The 23,661-nt window shown below is 45.4% G+C and overlaps 1 protein-coding gene across 3 annotated transcripts in view; it reads left to right on the plus strand.

The window, feature by feature from the left end:
* ADCY2 (adenylate cyclase 2) overlaps window positions 1–23,661 on the plus strand; it is a 438,654-nt gene that overhangs the window by 240,808 nt on the left and 174,185 nt on the right. The gene's annotated exons all lie outside the window — the stretch shown is intronic.

The raw sequence follows: 23,661 nt of genomic DNA on the forward strand, positions 1-23,661 counted from the left end.
TATAAAAATAGCACTATTAATTAAAACAGCAAGAAGAACAAAATTCTAACATTTTAAAATTCAGATGATTTCAGCTGAGGAGTTATGGGGTTGAGATTATCTTATCTAGAAAAACTGATTTCTTTTAGAAAGTAACATTTAAAAATGAGAAATGGCTTACCCCATTGCTTTCAGTCATTCTGAATATTTTTAATTTCCAACAGAATTAAAGGGAGAATTAGATTTTTTTATTCATTAAAGCAGATCATGTATTAAATCTGAAAACTGTTTTAAGTGGTAATTCGAAATTCATTGCAAACGAAAAGATCATTGCTTATATAAGGACCAGCCACCCTGAATTATGCAGTTTTGTATGCTCAGTCTTTAATATCTTTCTTCCATGCACAAGCCATAAAATCTCAGTTTAAAAAAGGACCGGGTAAATAGCGCTTATTGCATTTAAGCTGTGAAAGTCAGAATCCCCTGAAGCATGTTATTCATTTCAGCATTATTCGTACCTGAATTTATATCTTTCATCTAAGGGAAGCGAGTTCTTTTTAAATATCATAAATACCACATTCCATAGGATTATCCCATACCGTGGTGCTATAACCATACATAGGTCGGGCAGGGAATTGTTGAGTTTATAGCAAGAGCTTGTGTAGATGGGCAGTTTCACTCAACTTCCTGAACACAGTAGGCTTCGTTCAGGAATGATGTGCTCTCAGGGGCGTTTTCCTTGACCTCCGGGCATCCGGGGGACATTCCCCACCTCCTCCCCACTGACGCATTCAGCCTGGAGCTTTCCTTCTGGAAAAAGTTACTATAGGAAAGTCAGGTGCCCTCAGGAAAGGGTGAGGACCTCCATTCGAACCAGAATCCCTCACTGAGCAAAAACCCTCTGTCCTTCTCTGGAGCGTTTGAGTGCACCTTTCGGCTTCTCTACTGGAGCTCTGCCTGGTAACAGGATCGACTCTGGAGTGGTTTTTGTTCGATTTGGTTGGTTGGTCCTTAACCTCCTGGATTTCCTGACCTGTATAATATGAGTTAGAGGAGGGCATGGCAACCCACTCCAGTACTCTTGCCTGGAGAATCCCATGGACAGAGGAGCCTGGCGGGCTACAGTCCCTGGGGTCGCAAAGGGTCGGACACGACTGAGCGACTAAGCACATAATATGAGCAGCAGCGGTGGTATCCGCCCCCCGGATGTCCCAGGGCTGAGGTGTGTCCATCAGGGTCCTGCAGCATCGCTGACTGACAGTGAGCTCGCGGCGCACCTGGGCCCGCAGTCACCAGGTGAGATTTGCAAACTGTCAGCCTCTCAGGCTTCTGGTCCCTAGGAGTCGTGAATCGGTGCTTTCGCCCAAGGATTCATCTACTGCATGAACTCCGAGAAGTACCCCCTGAACGTTATGGGGAAAATACTCTCTTTGTTCAAACTTCCAGGATCTAAAAATGGGGCTGGGAATCATCCACACCCCATATTGCAGAATTTGTAAAAAAAAAAAAAAGCGATAGTGTTAGTCATTCAGTCATGTCCGAATGTTTGCAGCCCCATGAATTGTCCTTGGAGTTCTCCAGGCAAGAATACTGGAGTGGGAAGCCATTCCCTTCTCCAGGGGATCAAACCCAGGTCTCCTGCATTGCAGGCAGATTCTTTACCGTCTGAGCCACCAGCGAAGCCACATGCCATGTTGCAGCCTTCCGTGAGGATTTAATGAATACAAGATGAAAGAGTTTCCACAGTGGTCCCTTGGAAGGACCAGAGGACTGATTCTAGGACCTCCCAGATACCAGATACCAGAATCCACTGATGCCCGGGTCCCACAGTTGACCTTCTATGTCCATGGTTACATATGTGTGGGTTCAACCAACCAGATCATGTAGTGCTTTACTATTTAATGAAAAAAAAAAATATCCTCATAAGTGGACCTGCTCTGTTCAAATTCAGGTTGCTTTCTTCCTCTTTCCCTCACTGTCTGTCTATAAATGCACATAGCAGTGTGCAGACTCGGAAAGGTTACATTTAAATCCTCCAGACCTTCAGAACTTATTGCATTTACCCCGTTTAAAGAAGAGCTCTGAGACTTCAGCTGTGTTTGCTAAAGCTCTAAACTTCCCTGTCCATATTTGCACACACATGTGCAGAAGCACACACACGCTGCTCACTTTGCTTCTCTGTCCCTGAGTGAGCAGGCTCAGAAATAATAAACACACGAGTGACGGCCACCACAAAGAGGGCCCTGTATCACACACATGGTCTTATTTTCTGTATTTTCTCGTGTTTGCTCTTCCTGGAGGCTGCCCCCTGGAAGGCAGCACTTGGAGAGAGACAAGGACCTTTCACATGTAAACCGGCCAATCCAGGAAGTGCACCCGGCCACCTCCACTCTCTGGTTCTGTCTCCAGGCCAAGGTCCTTCTGCTCTAATCACCGCCAGGCCAGGTCCCAGACAGCCAGCTGCAGCCGCAGAGCCCACTGTGTTTATCCAGACCAGCCAGTCCGAAGCCTCCTTGCCCTTCCTCGCCTCACTCTTCCCACGGAAACCGCGACTGAAACACACCCACGTTTTCTCCCTCACTCCCTCTGCCCCGATTGACCCCATGGCCCTCCGTGGCATACCATGCCCCCTGTCCCAAGGCATCTTCTTCTTCCATTACAGTCACTCCTGTGTATCCCTGTCTTCCCGTCTCTGATTAAGACAAATGCAGGTACATTATGAATCGGATATCAAGTAATGAATGAAGTTACGCTGGTCACCTTGAAATCAGGGACAGGTGGACTTCCCTGGCGGTTCAGTGGTTAAGACTTCACCTTCCACCGCAGGGAGTGTGGGTTCGATCCCTGGTCAGGGAGCAAAGATCCCACATGCTTCATGGCCCCCCAAAATACATAGAACAGAAGCATTATTGTAACAAATTCAATAAGGACTTTTAAAAAATGGTCCACATCAATAAAAAGTCAGGGTTAGTAATGCCGGAAAACAGTGTTCTGCAGCAGTAACTATGCAAGTGGAAAAATAAGGAACACAGGTGTACCTCCAGAAACACAAATCCCAAAGGTTTTTCTCAGTTGTGAGGTCACTGAGTCTGAGCACCTCCTGACCATCCTTTCTCTGTTCCCACACCTCGTCCACATTCCAGGATTGCTGCCGTGGCTCTGAATGAAATGACAATTCGAGAGCGTGCGAAGGTTCTTTCTCAGAAAGATTTCTGCTCTTTAGAGCCTCATGGAATAAGGATCAATTCAAAAAAAGCAAATGGGATAGAAGGAAGAGATGTTTTCCCACATTCTCATAAAATGGGTGGTTCTGAGAACTCCTCACTGGGCACAGCCATCATCCTTCTCTTGTTTGTGGGACAGTTGCCCAGGGAGTATTGTTTGCATAGAAAGATGCTGACAGGGAGATCGCTGATGCCTCCTCCCTGAGGGGTTAGTGTACCGGTCCTTAGCGGTTTGGCACAGGATGCCTGCAGAGGTCTGCAGACAGCGCCTGGGGCCCCACCCGGCAGCTTCTTCTTTCTGGACCTTGTAAATGCTGGACTGACCAGCAGCTGCCATCAACCCAGGGCCCAGGAGTCCTGATTTGAAACCCAGCATCAAAGCCTTCGTCTTTAAAGCCGTGTGTTGGCAAGAATATAGCAGGACCGATTTAAAAAAGTGCAATTTGCTTAATGGTTGCGTCTTCTAGTCTATAAATTACGTATCCATTAATAAATCTGTCCTCCCGCATCCACACCTGAGAAGTCATTTCACCCCTCTGAGGTTTCCAGAAGATGTACAAACATTTATCACAGACATAAAAACTGATCAATAGAACTATAAAACGTAAAAGTTTTAAATCATGCTCTGATTATAGCCATGGGCCCTTCTGTTACTGTTTCCATTAAGCAGTGACATGTATAAAAATATTGAGCCATTTACATTACGAGAGAGAGGGGGGAGAAAACAGACAGGAGAGACTGTTGGGAAAGACTGATTAAAATGGTTCTTTGTCTCGCTGAAGGAAAACCCAGCTTTCCAGTGCTAACCATTAAAACAAAAAAATGTCCTGGATCTTTTTTAAAGAGTGGAGACATAATAAACATTATGACACCAACCCAGACAAAGATTTGTTTTATCTACCTCTGAGGGTAGGAGAAGTTCTGGATATGCTATTGAAAAGTTACCGTTACCTTTTCCATGTAATTGTTGCCAGTGTTAATGACAACAGGAAATGCTTATAGGCTGTTGTCATTTTAGTCACTAGGTCCTATCTGGCTCTTTTGTGACCCCATGGAGTGTAGCCCACCAGGCTTCTCTGTCCATGAGATTTCCAGGGCAAGGACGCTGGAGTGGGTTGCCGTTTTCTTCAGTCTGCAAATATTATCTGTCCTTTATCCTTCCTCTTATCAGATGGAGCCCATTGTCCCTCAGGGACCTCAGAGGGGTTGCGTGTCTGATTCTCAGGGTCTGAAGTGACGGTGGCTCTTTTGACACTGACTTTCTTTTGTCAGTCTTGGCGGGACTTCCCTGGTGGCTCAGATGGTGAAGAACCTGCCTGCGATGCCCAAGACCTGGGTTCGATCCTGGGTCATGAAGAGCCCCTGGAAAAGGGAATGGCTACCCGCTCCAGTGTTCTTGCCAGAAGAATTCCGTGGGCAGAGGAGCCTGGCACGCTACAGTCCATTTATTCTGTTAAACGTGCACATATTAAATCAGGAGGGCAAGGCTTGGGCTCTTTATGACTGTCTTGGAATGCCTGCTTCCCTTCATTTCTTGGGAAAGATTTCTCCCTCTGTGACTTGCCAGGACCATGACATGCTAACTTCCAGTGTTACATAAGTTCTGCTGTCAAGTTTGTGGTAACGAAATATTACTCAGAGGGAAAGTATAAATGTAAGAATAATAAAAGAGGGGGAAAGGCAATGAGATTTTGGAATGGAAAGAAAATGTAACTTCCATGATTCTGTTTTTTTCCATGTTATGTTGTGTTGGAACTGATAGTGTTTCAGTTCGCTGGACTCTGCTAGGGTTGTGGGTGTAGCCATGGGAGGACTTGGCTTCAAATGCAAAGTACTGATGCTGTGTGAACAGATTTGTGGGTTTGTTGTTTTTTTGGACACTGAGTCCGATTGCTAAGAATTTGGATTTAAGAATAGTTCCTTCTCTTTTCCTCTCCTTTTCCCATGACAACTCCCATACCCTCCCTGGAGTGGATGCAGTAGACAGTGGATGCATCCTGGGTTTGGGTTTGGCTCATTTGCGAGATGTCAGGCAAAACACACTCTTTGCTCAAGCTTCCACGATGTAACAGCGGGGCTGGTAACCATCCCCACCCCATGACTCAGCATTTAATGAGGATTAATGACTCAGATGGTAAAGAATCTGCCTGCAAAGCAGGAGGCCCAGGTTTGATCCCTGGGTCGGGAAGAGCCCCTGGAGAAGGTGATGGCTGCCCACTCCGGTATTCTTACCTGGAGAATCCCATGGACAGAGAAGCTGGCAGGCTGCAGCCCACAGAGTTGCAGAGAGTCGGACACCACTGCGTGACCAACACACACAAATGAATACAGGATGAAGAGTCGACTCTTTTCTTGGCACCTGTAGCTCCAAACATATTAGGTAGTCTCTTATTCTTTACATCGTCTATATTGACCTTATTATTTAGAAGACTGGAGATGCCATCAGGAATATGTGCTTATTGATTCAAGCAAAAATTACCTGAGATAACCATCTGCAGTTGAGACCGTTTATTTTCATAGGTTTAAAATCGTATCACATGCTTGATACTATTGATCTCGAGAAGCATGAGATTTCAAAAATTACAAATTTTGTGCTGTCCTTCAGGGTGAATAAATCTTGGCTCCTGGGAGATGAGCCAGTCTGGCCGGGGGGTGGGGAGGGGGGAGCAAATTAGGAGTAGAGTTTAGAAATACAAGAGGCGTTGGAAAGGGAATTGAAGCTGTAAGTCTGGAGTCCAGGGCTGTGGGCTGGGCTGGAGACATATTTACATTAAGAGGAGCCAGCAGATCGATAGTATTTTAAGTTCTAAGATTGGACAGAGAGATGGATGAAACTGGAGCACCTTATACAGAGTGAAGTAAGCCAGAAAGATAAAGAACATTACAGCATACTAACACATATATATGGAATTTAGAAAGATGGTAACGATAACCCTATATGCAAAACAGAAAAAGAGACACAGAAATACAAAACAGACTTTTGAACTCTGTGGGAGAAGGTGAGGGTGGGATGTTTCAAAAGAACAGCATGTATACTATCTATGGTGAAACAGATCACCAGCCCAGGTGGATGCATGAGACAAGTGCTCGGCCTGGTGCACTGGGAAGACCCAGAGGAATCGGGTGGAGAGGGAGATGGGAGGGGGGATCGGGATGGGGAATAAGTGTAAATCTATGGCTGATTCATATCAATGTATGACAAAACCCACTGAAATGTTGTGAAGTAATTAGCCTCCAACTAATAAAAAAATTAAAAAAAAAAAAATAAGATTGGACAGAGCCACCAAGGGACCTTGATAGCCAGAGACCCAAGAGAAAAGGAGATGTCAGCAAAGGTCATTTGAAGAGCTAAGTCCTGCAGCAGGTGGGGAGCTGGGCCAGGGTGCTTCTCAGAAAGCCAAGTAAATAGAGAGTTTCAGGAGGACTGCAAACACTCAGCTGTGTGAGAGCGAATCCAGCAGGTTCTATCAGGGCAGTGGGGGAGAAAGCCTCCTGGCTGCGGGTCCAGCAGAGAGAGGGAGGAAGCACTAGACAAAGGGTGCAGAGTCCACCCTGCGTGGGGAAACATGATCACCCAAAGACCAACATCACTCGTCTGCATGAGTGACCTACGATGTCCTGAAATACTAGAAAGTGAGACCAAACTTTGAGAAGGGGAAATGTTCATTTAGGAAACCAATATGTACAAATGAGCCTTGCCTCCTAGCCATTGTGTCTTTCTGAAATCTGTGCTTGGGAGATACTACATAAATGTTTCCAGCAAGTTTTTAGAAGTACTTCTAGATGCTTGTTGAACTCGATGCTGGAGAAGACTCTTGAGAGTTGCTTGGACGGCAAGGAAATCAAACCAGTCAATTCAGGAAATCAACCCTGAATATTCATTGGAAGAACTGATCCAAAACTGAAGCTTCAGTCTTTTGGCCACCTGATGCAAAAAGCCAACTCATTGGAAAAGACCCTGATGCTGGGAAAGATTGAAGGCGGGAGGAGAAGGGGACGACAGAGGATGATGGCTGGCTGGCATCACCGACTCAATGGACATGAGTAAGCAAGCTCTGGGAGTTGATGGTGTGCTGCAGTCCATGGGGCTGAAAAGAGTCAGCAACAAGTCAGAGACTCAGCTGCAACGACTAGATCCCTGCTAGGTTTAAGGTGCTAAGATATCTAGAGACATGTGGGGGGCTTGGGGGATTGACAACCCCCCCCCCACCCACCCAAGAAAGCTCCTTGGCTTTAGTTCAATGTGATTCAGAGTTCCTGTTTCAGGACTGGAAACCCATGACCCCACTGTAGCTGTGTCAGGGAGGAATTCTACTTTCTTGGCTTTTTACTGGGCTGTGTTTCCTTGTTGCTGTTTAGAAAACTATTTCTTCATTCATTCATTTATGTGGCTGAGTCGGGTCTTAGTTGTGGGTGGTGGGCTCTGCATTGTGTCATGTAGGATCTTTCACTGGGACACACAGATTCTCTGGTTGTGGTGCCTGGGCTTTGTTGCTCTGTGGCATGTGGGATCCTGGTTCCCCAGCCAGGGATCAAACCTGCGTCCGCTGCATTGCAAAGTGGCTTCCCAACCGCTGGACCACCAGGGAAATCCTCTTTGTTGCTTGCATTGTTGTTTCTGAATGTTTCCAGGACCAGTTAAGGGAACTGTAAGAAAGCTCACATTTTAGTTCTCAGACTTAATGACATCCTTTTTATAACCTTGTTTATTATGGCTTAGAAGCTGTGGGAAAACCAAGCAAAGCCCCCGCCCACCAGTGTCTGATCACCATGTGGGAGACGCCCCCGGAGCTGTGCCGTCTGGGTTCGGACGCATCCCTGTTGCCCAGGAGCTGTGTCTTAGAAGAGAAGAATGTTTGTGTTGTTAGCACGGAATGCAGTTAGGACAGCTCTGACCCGTAGAATGCCATCCACAGAAGTGAGCTACTGTTTTTTGAAACACTGGCTTACATGTTTTGCATTGATCCTATACAAATTCTGTGCTTTAAAGGTTTTTTTAGGAATGTTTAAAACAAGATTGACCAATGGATTCAGAGTAATCAGTACTCTGAGAGAACCGATTAGGGAATACAGATTCATTCACTAGATAATATTGAGCAGAAGGACCATAAATGGTTACCAATTTTTTAAATAATTTTATTTATCTATTTACGGCTGTGCTGGGTCTTCATTGCCGAAGGGATTTTCTCTAGGTGTGGTCTGCGGGCTTCTCACTGCAGTGGCTTCCCTTGTTGCAGAACATGGGTTCTAGGCATGTGGATTTCGGTGATTGCCGTTCCCCGGGCTCTAAAGCACAGGCTCTATGGCTGTGGTGCCCGGGCTGAATTGCTCAATGGCATGTAGGATCTTCCTGACCCAGGGATCGAACCCCTGTCTCCTGCACTGGCAGGCAGATTCTTTACCTACTAACATTTTTAGTCTCTCACGTCCAAGTGAGCCTGGGGCTCACCAGGTAGCCCCATGGTCAAACACCCCTTCTCCTTCTCACCGTGCCAGGGGAACAGGATACCGACCTCCGGGTGGCTGCGTTTTGTCACTTCAGAACAGAGGCAAGAAGGCCAGAGATGGGGTGCAGGTCAGTGCGCAACATGGAGACGCTGAGTGTGTCCGATAGAAGGACCACACAAGGGACCTGAGCGTCCTTGTCCTTCAGTGCCCCGACCTCCAGGTTCAAGGACTGCCTTGACTTCTTCAGATTTTTCTCAATATGGAGATTTCTGGTCAAAGGCACTGCACTGGAGACTGCCAGGCTCCCTGGAAGCCAGGTGGAGGATATCACCCCCTCTCCAGAACACAAGTTCCCATTTCCGTAGCCACACCCTCTCGGTCCCCACAGTTTTCTCATGAACAGATATTGATAGATTCCCTTAACCCCACTTCTCGAGGCTTCTTTCTTTCACTCTTGGACTCTGCAGTTCTTCAGTACGTCCACTGCGTCCTTTGTGGCAAGTTTCTGCTTTCCCTTCTCGTTAGCGAAGCAAACTGTATTCACCGCGGCACTTCTGTTGAAAACACAAAGCTAAGGAAACAGAAGCGTTAGTTTTTATTCATCCTGAATCTATGAGTCAGACTTCTTCAGAGGAGCAGAACCAGGAGGATGTGTGTGTATACAGAAAGAGATGTGCTCTAAGAGGTTGGCTTTACACAGTTACGGCGGCTGGCACATCCCAAATCTGCAGGGTGGGAGGTGGTGGGCGCCAGAGAGCAGCTGGTGCAGCTCACGCCCAAGGGTCGTCTGCCTCAGGACTCCGTCCTGTTGGGGGAGGACAGGCTCCTGTTCTAGTCCAGCCTCCAACTGACCGGATGAGGCTCTTTGCCAACAAAGGTCCGTCTAGTCAAAGCTACGGTGTTTCCTGTAGTCATGTATGAATATGAGAGTGGGACCATAAAGAAGGCTGAGCACCGAAGAATTGATGCTTTCAAACTATGGTGCTGGAGAAGACTCTTGAGAGTCCCTTGGACTGCAAGGAAATCCAACCAGTCCATCCTAAAGGAAATCAGTCCTGAATATTCATTGGAAGGACAGATACTGAAGCTGAAGCTTCGGTACTTTGGCCACCTGATTGGAAAAGACCCTGGTGCTGGGAAAGATTGAAGGCAGGAGGAGAAGGGGGTGACAGAGGATGAGATGGTTGGATGGCATCACCAACTCAATGGACATGAGTTTGAACAAACTTTGGTGGGTAGTGAAGGACAGGGAAGCCTGGAGTGCTGCAGTCCGTGGAGTCTCAAAGAATCAGACATGACTGAGTAACTGAATGATAACAATGCTCTGAAAGGTTACTCTGCTTAACTCAAAGCTCACAAATTTAAATATAAATCTGACCCCAAAACACTCACGGAAACATCCAGAATCACTTTTGACCACATATCTGGGCACTATGGCTCAGCCCACTTGACCCATAAAATCAGCCATCATACGGAGCTTTCTTGGTGCTTTGTTAAATAGCACAAAGATGTATTTCATGCAAAGAATCTTTTGGAAACCAGGTATTTCAACATGCCCATCACTCGGATTCTGAGATTTAAAAAGAAAACAAAAAAATGCCATCAGCTTTAACTCTGTGAGGGTTCACGTTTCAGTATAGATACAGTTTTTCTTATTTTGCAGCTGTTCATGCTATTCAATTCAGTGCCAGTCAAATACTGTGTAATTATTTAGCTTTCTCCAACACAGTGTAATTTAAGATGAGATCTGGCATAAATCAAAGTGTCTTCTTTATGTGCAAGTGTGTGTGTGTGTGTGTGTGTGTGTGTGTGTTCTATTGAAGAACTTTATAATACCCAGGTTACTGTACCTTGTAAGGTATAGCCTTGCTTGCCACCAGATTTGTAGTGGAAACTAAAGCAGCCTGGTAAATTGACGCCAAATCATTGTTGTTTCTCTGCAAACGTGCTGAAAACCTCTAGCGGTTGGTGCTGAAACCCACAGCTCCGTGGTTTCTAAGCCTTACACTTGCCATCTCTAAAGATGGCAAATATCCATGGCTTGTAATAGGACACTCGTGGGACCGGGACATTCAGTTACTAAGGATAAATGATGCCTCTGCCGAGAACCATCTCTTTGCAGAGTGGTGCAACTTACAGGAAACAGTGTCATTCCTCTAACCAGTTAACACACAAGTGAAACTTCCTAGGCATATTTGGGAAAGTTGCCTTTGTATTTAGAATCGTGGCCCAGCTACCCACAGCTGTTCAGGCGCTCATGGAGAGCTTTCCCTTACAAACTGCCATCTTTCTAAACAGATGTATGAAATTGGTTGGCTAAGATGGGAGGATCAGCCAGACTTAAGTAAACACAGTGATTAAGTATAGAACCAGGCATATAATTGTGGACACTGAACTTTCATGTCTCTTGTCTTCCCATGTGGTGGTTTAGTTGCTCGATCATGTCCGACTCCTTGTGACCCTATGGACTGTAGTCCGTCAGGCTCCTCTGCTCCTGGGATTTTCCAGGCAAGAATACTGGAGTGAGTTGCCATTTCTTCCTCCAGGGGATCTTCCTGATTCAGGGATCAAACCTGCATCTCCTGCATTGGCAGGTGGATTCTTTACCACTGAACCACCTGGGGAGGCCCATGCAATCATAAAGGCTTGCAAATCCACAGTCTGTAGGGCAGTCCAACTAGCTGGAGGTTGAGGTAAAAGTCGATGTTTCAGTCAGTCTTGAAAATGACGGCTGGAAGCTCAGGCGGAATTTCCATCTTGCAGATAGGAGGCAGAATTCCTTCCTTGGCAGACTTGTTCTTAAGGCTTGAACAGATTGGATGAGGCCCACCCACTTTATGAATTGTCATCTACTTAAAATCAGCTGATTGTGAAAGTTAGTGATGTCTTAAAAATACTCTATAGCATCGTCTAGACTTGTTTGGTCATGCAACTGGTCACCACAGTCTTGCCAAATTGACGCATAAAGTTAACCATCACAGCACGGAAATGGGAAAACAGCGGCAGTGGGAAAGGTGGGCAGGGTCCGTCCAGATTCTCTTAGAGGGAGAATTCAGTCTCTCCAACGCCAGGCACCGTGGATCTCACTCAGTACTTTCACACTGCATGGATGACTTTGCCCAGGTGTGTCTCTCTTTCTGCTACTTTGGAGCCAATGAAGGGTTATGTGGGCAGGGAAGCATAGCTCTAAATTAGTAGACATTAAATTGGTTTCCACAGTACAGACTTAGGATTAAAAAATACAAACCATGCACCTTGGTATGTATATTTGTTTATTCATAAGATATATATGTTAATATTATGTACATTGTAAAATAGGATAGTATTAAGAATAAAACAATGAAAATAATCTTTTATTAATTTTTGATAGTTTGAAAATATATCAGACCTTTTTAGTTAGTGTTTTTAAAGGTTTAGTATTTTTAGTAAGGGGGCTTCCCCGGTGGCTCAGTGGTAAAGAATTTGCCCGCAGTGCGGGAGACATGGGTTCAATCCCTGGGTCACGGAAGATACCCCAAGAAGGAAATGGCAACCCACTCCAGTATTCTTGCCTGGAGAATCCTCTGGATGGAGGAGCCTGGTGGGCTACAGTCCTTGGGGTTGCAAAGAGTCAGATATGATTGAATGACTAGCACTAACACTTAGTAAGACCATGATGGTGGAATATGCTTCCCTGCTCAGGAATTATTCAGCTAACATTTTTGTAGTAGAATGCTTTTAAGTTCTGTACTTAAGTTCCGTTAATTCTGACATTTGGTTTAATAATCAAATGATGAAACTGAGGGAAGACTCAGGGGATAGGTCTTTAAATCATGAAACTCATTTTCTAATTCTGTCCACACTTATGAAAGATTGTTGATGAAATTCAGCTGTAAAGTCTCCTTCTTTTCCTCATGTCCATTAGTTCTTGCAAATCAACCAGAAGGTATTGCATTTTTGTTTTTTAGCAAATGGGTTCAAGATGTACTGAATCTTCATTTGGGAGATTTTTAACTGAATTTAAAAGTTCTATTTGTAAGGAATATAAATACACTATTTTAAGAGTTTTTATTTTGTTTTTGACAAGAACATCACATAAAGGGGTAATATTTCTAAGTGCCTGTCTTTCAAATAATTTCTCCAGAACTTGTGTTTTTATAGAAAAATTATTTCTCCCTCATGGTTAAAATGACTATCTTACTTTGAAAGAACAGATTAATTGTACAGTATGTATGTGTGTGTGTGTGTGTGTGTGTGTGTTTAAAAATACTTCTGAGACAGAATAATATTTATTAATAGAAGTTTTGTCATGACAGGAGAGAGCAACAAATTTGAGCTGCTGCAATTTTGGCAAAAAATAAATTAATGCAACATTGTAAATCAAGTATATGTCAAAATTAACTTTAAAAAATACATGTAATACCTATTTCAGTTATGTGACCTTTATGACTGTGCACAAGGAAAGCCCTGTGTGGTATGAGAGTCCATCATATTAGGAAGTGTTGTACAGATTTTACTCTCTATAGAATTAGACCCATAGAACATTCTAGAGCACATGTTATCATGTACTGTGACATGCGGTGAGCTGACACCCCAGAGAGGGCCCAGATCCCGTACTCTCCTTGGGAAGTCCTGTCTTTCTCCGGGTACACCTTCTCTTGTAGGTGACACCCGTGTATCTTGTACCTGGCCGTCACCTAGAAAGGGTGCCACTCTCAATCAAGATATTAATATCAAGCACCTGGCTGCATTTTCACTTTTAATTTAAAAAGATGTACTATGTATATCCAGTGTTTTCTCCACACACTCCTTGAATCTGTCTTCTAGAAAGAACCTTCTTTCCAACTGAGGAATTGGAGGGGCAGAGTGCTTATTATGTTTTTTTTGAAAATTGCATTAGCCAATCATATTAAGTGAGTGTTAGTCAAGGGAACAAGACTGGAAGCTGTCAGGCTGAGAACATCCCTCTGAATTTACCCTGGTCCTCAAGTCCACATGTGTAATACAAGTCACATCTCAGTGATGAAAGTGAAATGAAAGTCACTCAGTCATGTCCGACTCTTTGTGACCTTATGGACTATACATCCATGGAAGTCTCCAAGCCAAAATACTGGAGTGGGTATCCGTTCCCTTCTCCAGGAGATCTTTCCAGCCCAGGGATGGAACCCAGGTCTCCCACATTGCAGGTGGATGCTTGACCAGCTGATCCATCAGGGAAGCCCTGCAGCACACCAGGCCTCCCTGTCCTTCACTCCTCCCAGAGCTTGCTCAAACTCGTGTCCATTGAGTTGGTGATGCCATCCAACCTCTGTCACCCCTTTCTCCTTCTGCCTTCAAGCTTTCTCAGCATCATGGTCTTTTCCAACGAGTTGGCTCCTCACATCTGGTGGCCAAATTATTGGAGCTTCAGCTTCAGCATCAGTCCTTCCAATGAATATTCAGGGTTGATTTCCTTTAGGATGGACTGGTCTGATCTCCTTGCAGTCCAAGGGACTCTGAATAGTCTTCTCCAGCACCCCAGTTTGGAGACATCAATTCTTTGACTCTCAGCCTTCTCTGTGGTCCAACTCTCACACCCATACGTGACTACTGGAAACACCATTGCTTGGACTGTATGGACCTTTGTGGGCAAAGTGATTCTCTGCTTTTTAATATGCTGTCTAAGTTTGTCATAGCTTTCCTTCCAAGGACCAAATGTCTTTTAATTTCATGGCTGCAGTCCCCAATGCAGTGATTTTGGGTTTTCCTAGGGTTAAAAAGGGATAAAAGATGACAATTCAAGTGATACAACAAAGCTTCATCTAATGTTTCATGAAGCAGTCTCCATTCAGAGAAGTGCAAAATGGGCAGAAGGGAGAAAGTTTTTGTAGGATAAGAATAAGAAAGAGAAAAATGGAAAATATCTGATTGGCAGGGAGATCACATGGCCAGCCTTGATTGGAGTGAGAAGGAACACAGAAGTAAGTATAGAGTCCAGAGATGACTTGGGTCTTGGGGACTGGCTGACTGGATACACGGCATTTCTGGCCAAGCAGAGCCTCTACAGGGGCATGAAAGTCATCTAAGTTTGAGTTTGCTGACATGGCACACCAGTTAGGAACGCTCCATCTTTATCCAAGATATTAATTTCAACACTAACTTCTCTAGGCTGTCCACAGCCTCCTCCATCTTCAGAGCCGCAGGGTACCACGTGCCATCTTCCTCGCTCTCCCCCTGCATCTGTCTTCACCTTTTCTCTGTCTGTGACCTCTGTCTCCCTCTTATGAGAGTCCCTGTGGTTTTAATGGGCCCAAGTGGATAATGGAGGATTGTTTCCTCATCCCATATCCTTATCTTATTCACATCTGCAAAGCCCCTTTTGCCTGATAAGCTGACCTCTCCACAGTGTTTGGGCTGTGGGTGTGGACATCTTAGCTCATCATTCAGTGGAATATACATAACCTCATCACTTTTGTGAATACCCATCACTCTAGTGGTAATATAAAAGTTGCTGGTCCGCCATTTACAATAGCTGAGACATGGAAGCAACCTAGATGTCCATTGTCAGATGAATGGATAAGGAAGGTTAGGTTATAATGTGGTTAGGTTAGTGAGGGTTAAGGAAGTCGTTCAGTTGTGTCTGACTCTTTGCGACCCCCATGATCTGTAGCCCACCAGGCTCCTCCGTCCATGGGATTCTCCAGGCAAGAGTACTGGAGTGGGTTGCCATTGTGGTACATATACACAATGGAATATTACTCAGCTATAAAATAGAACACATTTGAGTTAGCTCTAATGAGGTGAATGAATCTAGAACCTATTATACAGAGGGAAGAAAGTTGGAGATAAAAAGACAAATATCCTATATTATCACATTTATATGGAATCTAGAAAGATGTTACTGATGAGAACAAACAGGTCGCAGAGGGAGAGGGAGAGGGTGGGATGACTTGAGAGAATAGTATTGAAACATATACATCACCATATGTAAAACAGATAGCCAACGGGAACTGGATATATGATGCAGGGAACCCAAAGCCAGTGCTCTGTAATAACCTAGAGGTATGGAATGGGGAGGGAGGTTTAAGAGGGAAGGGACTATGTATACCTTTGGCTGATTCATGTTGCTATACGGCAGAAGTGATCACAGTATTGTAAAGTAATTATCTTCCAATTAGAAACAAAACTTAAAAAAAATTTTTTTGAAGTTGCTGGTCTCTCTAACCCACTCGTATACCACAAAGAAAAAAGCAAAGACGGCAGATTTTAGGAAGACAACGATGGGGTCAAAAGGGTAATAGAACTCCTTAGCTTGCCATGTAATCATTTCCCAATCAAGCCAATGTTCAAAATGTAGCATCAATTAGTATTCTGGAAAGCAAGAGGCAAACATGTTTCTCCCATTCCAAGGGCAGAGCAGAAACACAGCTGAGACGCCTTCATCCAGCTGTTGCAAGCGTAGACACAGCTGCCGCCCTCCCCGGGGCTGAGCCGCTGCCAGAAGCAGCCTTGTCTCCCCTCCAGCCTTGCAGTCCACAGACTCTTGGTGCCCAGTGACCGGCTGGCAGCCCCAGCCCGCGGCTCGAGCATTTTCTATGCTATTTTTAATTTCTAGCGCGGGGGCCATAGTGGTTTTACCAGTATGCCACAGGATTTGGAACATAATTTTTCATGAGCTCTAGAAGAGCTTTGTGCAGAAGGCTATTCCCTTCTCCCTTAAAGCTACTGGGGTCAGGACTTCTTCCCCAGCCCCCACTTACCCGGGTGGCATTGCTCACTGGTGCCCTGCAGCTGCTGCTGCTGAGTCCCTTCAGTCGTGTCCGACTCTGTGTGACCCCCAGACAGCAGCCCACCAGGCTCCTCTGTCCACAGGATTCTTAAGGCAAGAACACTGGAGTGGGTTGCCATGTCCTTCTCCAATGCATGCATGCATGCTAAGTCACTTCAGTCATGTCCGACTCTGTGCGACCCTATGGACAGCAGCCCACCAGGCTCTGCCCACGGGATTCTCTAGGCAGGAGTACTGGAGTGGGTTGCCATTTCCTTCTCCAACGGATGCCCTAATAGATGCTATTTCCTGGGCCTCTGCTCTGAGTCAAGAGCCTCCAGGGAGAGAAGATTTTTAAAGGTTTCTTAAGAAGATGCCAAGAGCTCAGAAAGTTTTGAGTACTCTTGCCATAGTCAAAAGCATGTGCAGAAAGTTAGGAAGAGAAAGGAAATCTGGAGGGTGATGAGAGCTGCCCAAACCTGCATCTGGTTGAAGAGTGGTGTGAGGTCTTAGTCTCTACGTGGACCTCGTGTCTTTAGGTCGGCAGTAAAATTCAGGGCAACACGTTCCCTTATTCAGTGTGACTTAGCAAAAGATAAGCAAACATTCTTTAATGTATTAAAGTATTAAACTGGTTTAAGTGGATGGTAGAGGCCTAACTGAGTAATCCAGAAGAGTTAGAGTCTATGTGTATGTCAATCGGTTAATCTCTTGCTTTTTATATCACTGGCAGAATTCATACTGCTGCTAATAGACCTGTATTAAACAGCTCCAGTGGCAGAGTTATGTATATAACTTCTACATGAATACATTTGTTGTTGTTGTTTTAATTAATTTATTTATTTTAATTGGAGGAAAATTACTTTACAATATTGTGGTGATTTTTGCCATACATCAACATGAATCTGGAGCCTGTTACACAGAGCATTATTGTTGTTTAGTTGTTCAGTCGTGTCTGACTCTTTCTGACCCCATGGACTGTAGCCCAGCAGTCTCCTCTGTCCATGGGATTCTCCAAGCAAGAATACTGGAGTGGGTTGCCATTTCTTTCTCCAAGGGATTGTCCTGACCCGGGGTTTGAATCCCCGTCTCCTGTGTCTCCCGCATTGGCAGGCGGGTTCTTTACCACTGAGCTACCACAGAAGCCCTGGATGGATACATATTTAGTCACAAAAACAGACAAGAAATCCCATGCCAGCACCAACTCTTAGCCTGGCCGTTTCACATGGCGGGAACGTAACCAGGCCTGTGAAAAGCACTTTGCCTGCCGGCCCACAGCACTGTCGCCCTTCACTCTGCTGAAGGAGTTTGCTCCTGTGTGAGAGATGCTCTCCTTGTATCCGATATTTTGTATTTGTAACACCTCTCTTTTGGAGCCTCCAGCCTGGTGCTCAGAACTGTGGCCTTTAACTGGGACAATCTGAAGACATCACGGCTTCTGCATTATGGGCCGATGGATTCCAGGCTGGGGAACAAATTAAGGGTGTTTCGTTGGGATCCTTAAGAAAGGCCCGGGGTAGGACTCGTGGAGGTCTGGCCACTTCACCTAGCCTGACCCTTCATCACGAGTTCTTCTGGAAGGCTGTGGGGAGCCCTCCACTACTAGAGGCTGGCAGAGGGAACACGTTAAGGGCAGACCCAAATGCTCTGGGTGGGCATTCTCGCACAAGGGACTCTGCAGAAGAGGTCTGTGGTCTGTCCATCCAGAGTTCTTTACTGAGCTGGGACTTTCAGGGGCGGGGGAGAGACCTGAAGGAGCTCAGCCACTTTTGCTGGAAGGTGGGTTTCCAAAGGAGGACTCTTCAGAGAGGCCCCTGTGTGGATCTCTGATGCCTGAACCAGCCGATCCTTTTCGTTGAGTGCAAGCTGGAAGCATCCAGGTTTAGTGCTCCAAAGCCTTGTAAAGTAGAAATGGTTTTTCAAGGTAACACTGGCAGTTTCTGTTTATGGAAACCATCAAAATTGAGGTTATATGAATGTTTCAAAAGAATCTCTTCATAAAGCATCTAATAAAAAACGTTTAATGGCACAAGATGGAACATAATAGCCCGAGGGACACAGCTACAAATTGTTCAATCTGGAAAGCATGTGAGTTTTTTTTTTTTCCCCCTCCCATCACTGAATTGAAAACTCATTTTAAAGATTGGACTTCAATTGTGAAGAACTACCTCTGTTCACCAATACGACTTCCAGTGTCAAAGAAGGATGATAAGAAAGCCTCCTTTCAGGCAGCTGAAATGAGATGCTGGTACTCAGGCTACCACTAGGCCATCTGTCCTGCTCTCCTGTTTTGCTGCCCTGGAAGGGTCCTGACTGTGTGATCACAGATGTCCGCGACCTGTCCCCAGTGTCCAGCAGATGCCTACCACGTGAGTTTCCAACATGCTGGCTGAACCTTTCTGCCCAGCCAGGGCTGGTGCATCGCTTGGGTGGCTCAGCACCCCAGTTTATCAGCACCACCCCCAAGCAGGCGTTCCGCTCTTAGGTGTGGATTCACGTGCATGAGCATCATTAGAGGCAGATGGACCGTTTTGTGTATTTACACCAAGAAATCCCACCACCGCCTAATGAAGACACTCATGTTTGCACATCAGCTGATGCTGTGTACGTGTCGGAGGTTCAGTTATATTTCTAATTAAGCCCCAGGAGCAGGAATCAGAATGAGTGGGCCTAGAAGGGTTGTTGTCACGACTGGGTCACACTCCATCACCCCGTAGAAGCCTCTCACAGGTCATACCCTGGACTCTGGGCCCTGAGCCTGCCCAGCCCTCCCTGGACCACATCACCCCTTGCCTCTCCTGTTCCCTTTCTCTGGTGTTTCTGTTGCCCTCTGTTGGGTTCCAACATGCCATTCTGCAGCCGATTTCTCTTTAAGATGTCTGAGCTGGGTCTATTTATGTTTGGTCTTTGGTATAATTCTTAGAGAAAAATTTTGTACTTTTTCCCCAAGTTCCAGGAAGGAGAGGAACCACCTCCCCGTGTGCCCATGTTCCCGCCTACATGTTAAAGATGCCTTTCTCTCAGCTGCCTGGGAGGTAGGAAACGAGCATTTAACTCGGTGCCCACATAAAGCCAGAAACAGTTCATGTTTTTATTAGGAACTTCAATGAAAACAGGCAGGGTGGGTGGAACTTTCTTATACTGTCGATGACAAAGCTAAGATTTCCAGTACGAAGTTCCGGATCACACAGCAGTGGATAATATTGGGATCGGGAGTTTTTGCCCTGGTGGCCTGGGTTTAAATAAATGCCTCACCCTTGGCCCTGCACCACAGAGCCTAAGAACTGGGGCTCGCCTGTCCCCTCCTGGGTCCCTGTCCATTCCTCTCCCACTGTGGGTCTTGCCTGCTGGTTCCTTTCCCTGGACCCATCTTCTGTCCCATCTCATCCGTACCTCCTGACTCGAGTAACACAGCCAGCAAAGTCCATTGCTAGGATGCGTTTCATGCTCGGGGCCCTCTACGCAGGCAGGGGTGTGTCATGGGTCCAGTCCCAGCATTTGGTGGGATTGTTGTCGTTCAGTTGCTCAGTTGTGTCCAACTCTTTGCAACCCCATGGACCGCAGCACGCCAGGCTTCCCTGTCCTTCACTATCTCCCTGAGTTTGCTCAAACTCATATCCATCGAGTCAATGATGCCATCCAGACATCTCATCCTCTGTCGTCCCCTTCTCCTCCTGCCCTCAATTTTTCCCAGCAGCAGGGTCTTTTCCAATGAGTTGGCTCTTCCCATCAGGTGTCCAAAGTACTGGAGCTTCAGCATCACTCTTTCCAGTGAATATTCAGGGTTGATTTCCTTTTGGATGGACTGGTTGGGTCTCCTTGCTGTCCAAGGGACTCTCCGTGGATAATCAGGTATACATCAAGAGATATATGGAAGAAGGAAGAGAAGACTAAGGCTAGGATAAATGGAAGAGCTGTCCAGTGCACATGGGCACATAAGCTATCTCGTAAATGGTCAAAAGGGGAGGAGTGTACTTCTCTGACTCCTAGGCTTTTGTCTTTCCCTAATGAGGGAAAGAGTACGTGTAAACAAAATGCAGTGTCCTGGCAAGGATGATTGACATGGCTGGGAAGGAAGAGAACCATCCCTGTCTCTTCGGTGTTCCACCTTCAGGTTCCTCTATCTAGAAACGTCTTGGCAAGGACTGTGTGGGGCACTGTTAGACCGTGGGAAATATAATATCAGTCTTAAGGAGACAGTGGGCAAGTGAAGTGAGAGTCGCTCAGTCATATCCGACTCTTGGCGACCCCATGCACTGTAGCCCCCCAGGCTGCTCTGTCCATGGGATTCTCCAGGCAAGAATACTGGAGTGGCTAGCCGTTCCCTTCTCCAGGAGATCTTGCCAACCCAGGGATGGAACCCAGGTCTCCCACATTGCAGGTGCATTCTTTACCTTCTGAGCCACCAGGGAAGCCCATTGGGACAACAGAACCAGTATTTTTGATAATAGTTCACTGCCTCCAAATTCCAAGGGACACCTCTTGTTTGAGTAACTGTGTATCAATATTTACTACTGGATTTGCTCATTTTTTCTTAATATTTTAACAAAGTAAAACTCTCCTGTAAAATAATAAAATAATGTGCTGAAGTCCTGTTCAGGAAGGGAGAAGCCATTCTCTTGACTGGAATGAATGCATTCTGCAGTGATGTGGGTAGAAGGATAAAGTCACCATCTTAGCATGAATGATTTTCTGTATTGTTACTTCCACTAAAGTTAACTAAAATTGTATTGCCTTTAACTAACTGAACTAAAGCATTTCATGGACATAAAGGGCATTAAAAGTGAAACCATTGTTTACTTAACTTCCCTCTCACCATTGAAAATAAGATGTTCTAAGTGTTGACCAGTAAGTGTGAAAATAAGATGTTCTAAGTGTTGACCAGGTGTGAAAGCAGGTGAAATACACATGGCACCAGGGATGCATGGCACCCTGGTGATGGGCTTGGGCTCTCTAAATAAATGCTCCCCTCTTTGCTTCTTCCCATCTGCTCCATTTCTTAATAACTGTGCTGCTCCTTCAGAGAAGAGAGGAAAAATTAATATATAATCCTCTTAGGTTTCTACACTAACAGCTCTAGTAAAAAAATCTCATTACGATGAGTTCATTTCAGTCGTTCATTCATGTCCAACTCTTTGCAACCCCATGAACTGCAGCATGCCAAGCCTCCCTGTCCATCACCAACTCCCAGAGTCCACCCGAACTCATGTCCATCAAGTTGGTGATGCCATCCAACCATCTCATCCTCTCTCATCCCCTTCTCCTCCTGCCCTCAATCTTTCCCAGCATCAGGGTCTTTTCCAATGAGTCAGCTCTTCGCATGAGGTGGCCAAAGTATTGGAGTTTCAGCTTCAGCATCAGTCCTTCCAATGAACACCCAGGACTGGTCTCCTTTAGGATGGACTGGTTGGATCTCCTTGCAGTCCAAGGGACTCTCAAGAGTCTTCTCCAACACCACAGTTCAAAAGCATCAACTCTTCGGCGTTCAGCTTTCTTTATAGTCCAACTCTCACATCCATACACGACCACTGGAAAAACCATAGCCTTGACCAGATGGACCTTTGTTGGCAAAGTAATGTCTCTTCTTTTTAATATGCTGTCTTAAGTTGGTCATAACTTTCCTTCCAAGGAGTAAGTGTCTTTTAATTTCATGGCTGCAGTTACCATCTGCAGTGATTTTGGAGCCCAGAAAAATAAAGTCAGCCTCTTTTTCCACTGTTTCCCCATCTATTTGCCATGAAGTGATGGGACCGAATGCCATGATCTTAGTTTTCTGAATGTTGAACTTTAAGCCAACTTTTTCACTCTCCTCTTTCACTTTCATCAAGAGGCTCTTTAGTTCTTCTTCACTTTCTGCCATAAGGGTAGTGTCATCTGCATATCTGAGGTTATTGATACTTCTCCCAGCAATCTTCATTCCAGCTTGTGCTTCCTCCAGCCCAGCGTTTCTCACGATGTACTCTGCATATAAGTTAAATAAGCAGGGTGACAATATACAGGCTTGACGTACTCCTTTTCCTATTTGGAACCAGTCTGTTGTTCCATGGCCGGTTCTAACTATTGCTTCCTGACCTGCATACAGATTTCTCAAGAGGCAGGTCAGATGATCTGGTATGCCCATCTCCTTTCAGAGTTTTCCAGAGTACCTTTTCTATCACATGTGTGTTTTCATTACTTAATCTCTGGGGAGCCATGGTGTAGTCATTAACTTTCTATGTAAACTTGACGAGGCCATAGCACTCTGTTTGGACAAACACCAGTCCAGATGTTCTGTGAAGGTGTTTCTTAGATGAGATTAACATCTAAATCAGTAGACTTTGAGTAAAGCAGATGACCCTCCATAATATAGGTGAGTTTCATGTCATTAATTGAAGGTCTTAAAAAAAGACCGAGGTTTTCTTGAGACATAGAGAGTTTTGTCAGCAGATTGCTTTTGGACTCAAGTCTGAAGAACATCCATTACAGCCTGCTTGCCTGTCCTAAAATATATGGACTTGCCAGCTCCCAGAGTCATGTGATTCAGTTCTTTAAACATGATAGATAGATAGATAAACACACATTCTATGGGCTCTGTTTTCTGTGGAGAAACTTGACCAAGACTTATGAGAATATGAGAAATCACTAGAAATCCAGAGAATACCATGGACAAATCAAAACCGATAAGCACACGTTTGAAAACAATGATCTAGCAAACAGAGGTATTTTTTTCTTTGTAGAAAAGAAAGAATATGCCAGTGTGTTACTGATGGGAATTTCATCAATCAGAGCCTTTCTTGTTATTTTATTTCTCAGTCATCTGACATCAACTAGGCTAGAGAAGAAGCCAAGAGCTCTGAGATCCTGACCCAAAGATGTGAACTGTGACGAGAGCTGTGATGTTTATTAACGACTTGTTGAGTCTTCACTAATTTTTGGAAAAGCCCAGAATCCATCACGGCTCCACTGATTTCCTGAAACACACATTGAACTGTATCTGACTCCAGCTGCGCCCTGGTTCAGGAGGCAGAATAACTAGACTTCAAGGGCCTGATGGTAGGAAAGAGTGTGACACGATTATGTGAGAAACACCCAGACAAGTTCTTTTTGGACTTCTTGTAGCTCAGGCGGTAAAGAATCTGCCTGCAACACAGGAGACCCTGGTTCGATCCCTGAGCTGGGAAGATCTGGAGGAGGGCATGGCAGCCCACTCCACTGTCCTTGCCTGGAGAATCCCATGGACAGAGGATCCTGGCAGGCTGCAGTCGCTGGGGTCGCAAAGAGTCGGAGACATCTGAGTGACTAACA

This window comes from Cervus canadensis, chromosome 16 (assembly GCF_019320065.1).
Source record: "Cervus canadensis isolate Bull #8, Minnesota chromosome 16, ASM1932006v1, whole genome shotgun sequence".
NCBI classification, from domain to species: Eukaryota; Metazoa; Chordata; class Mammalia; order Artiodactyla; family Cervidae; genus Cervus; species Cervus canadensis.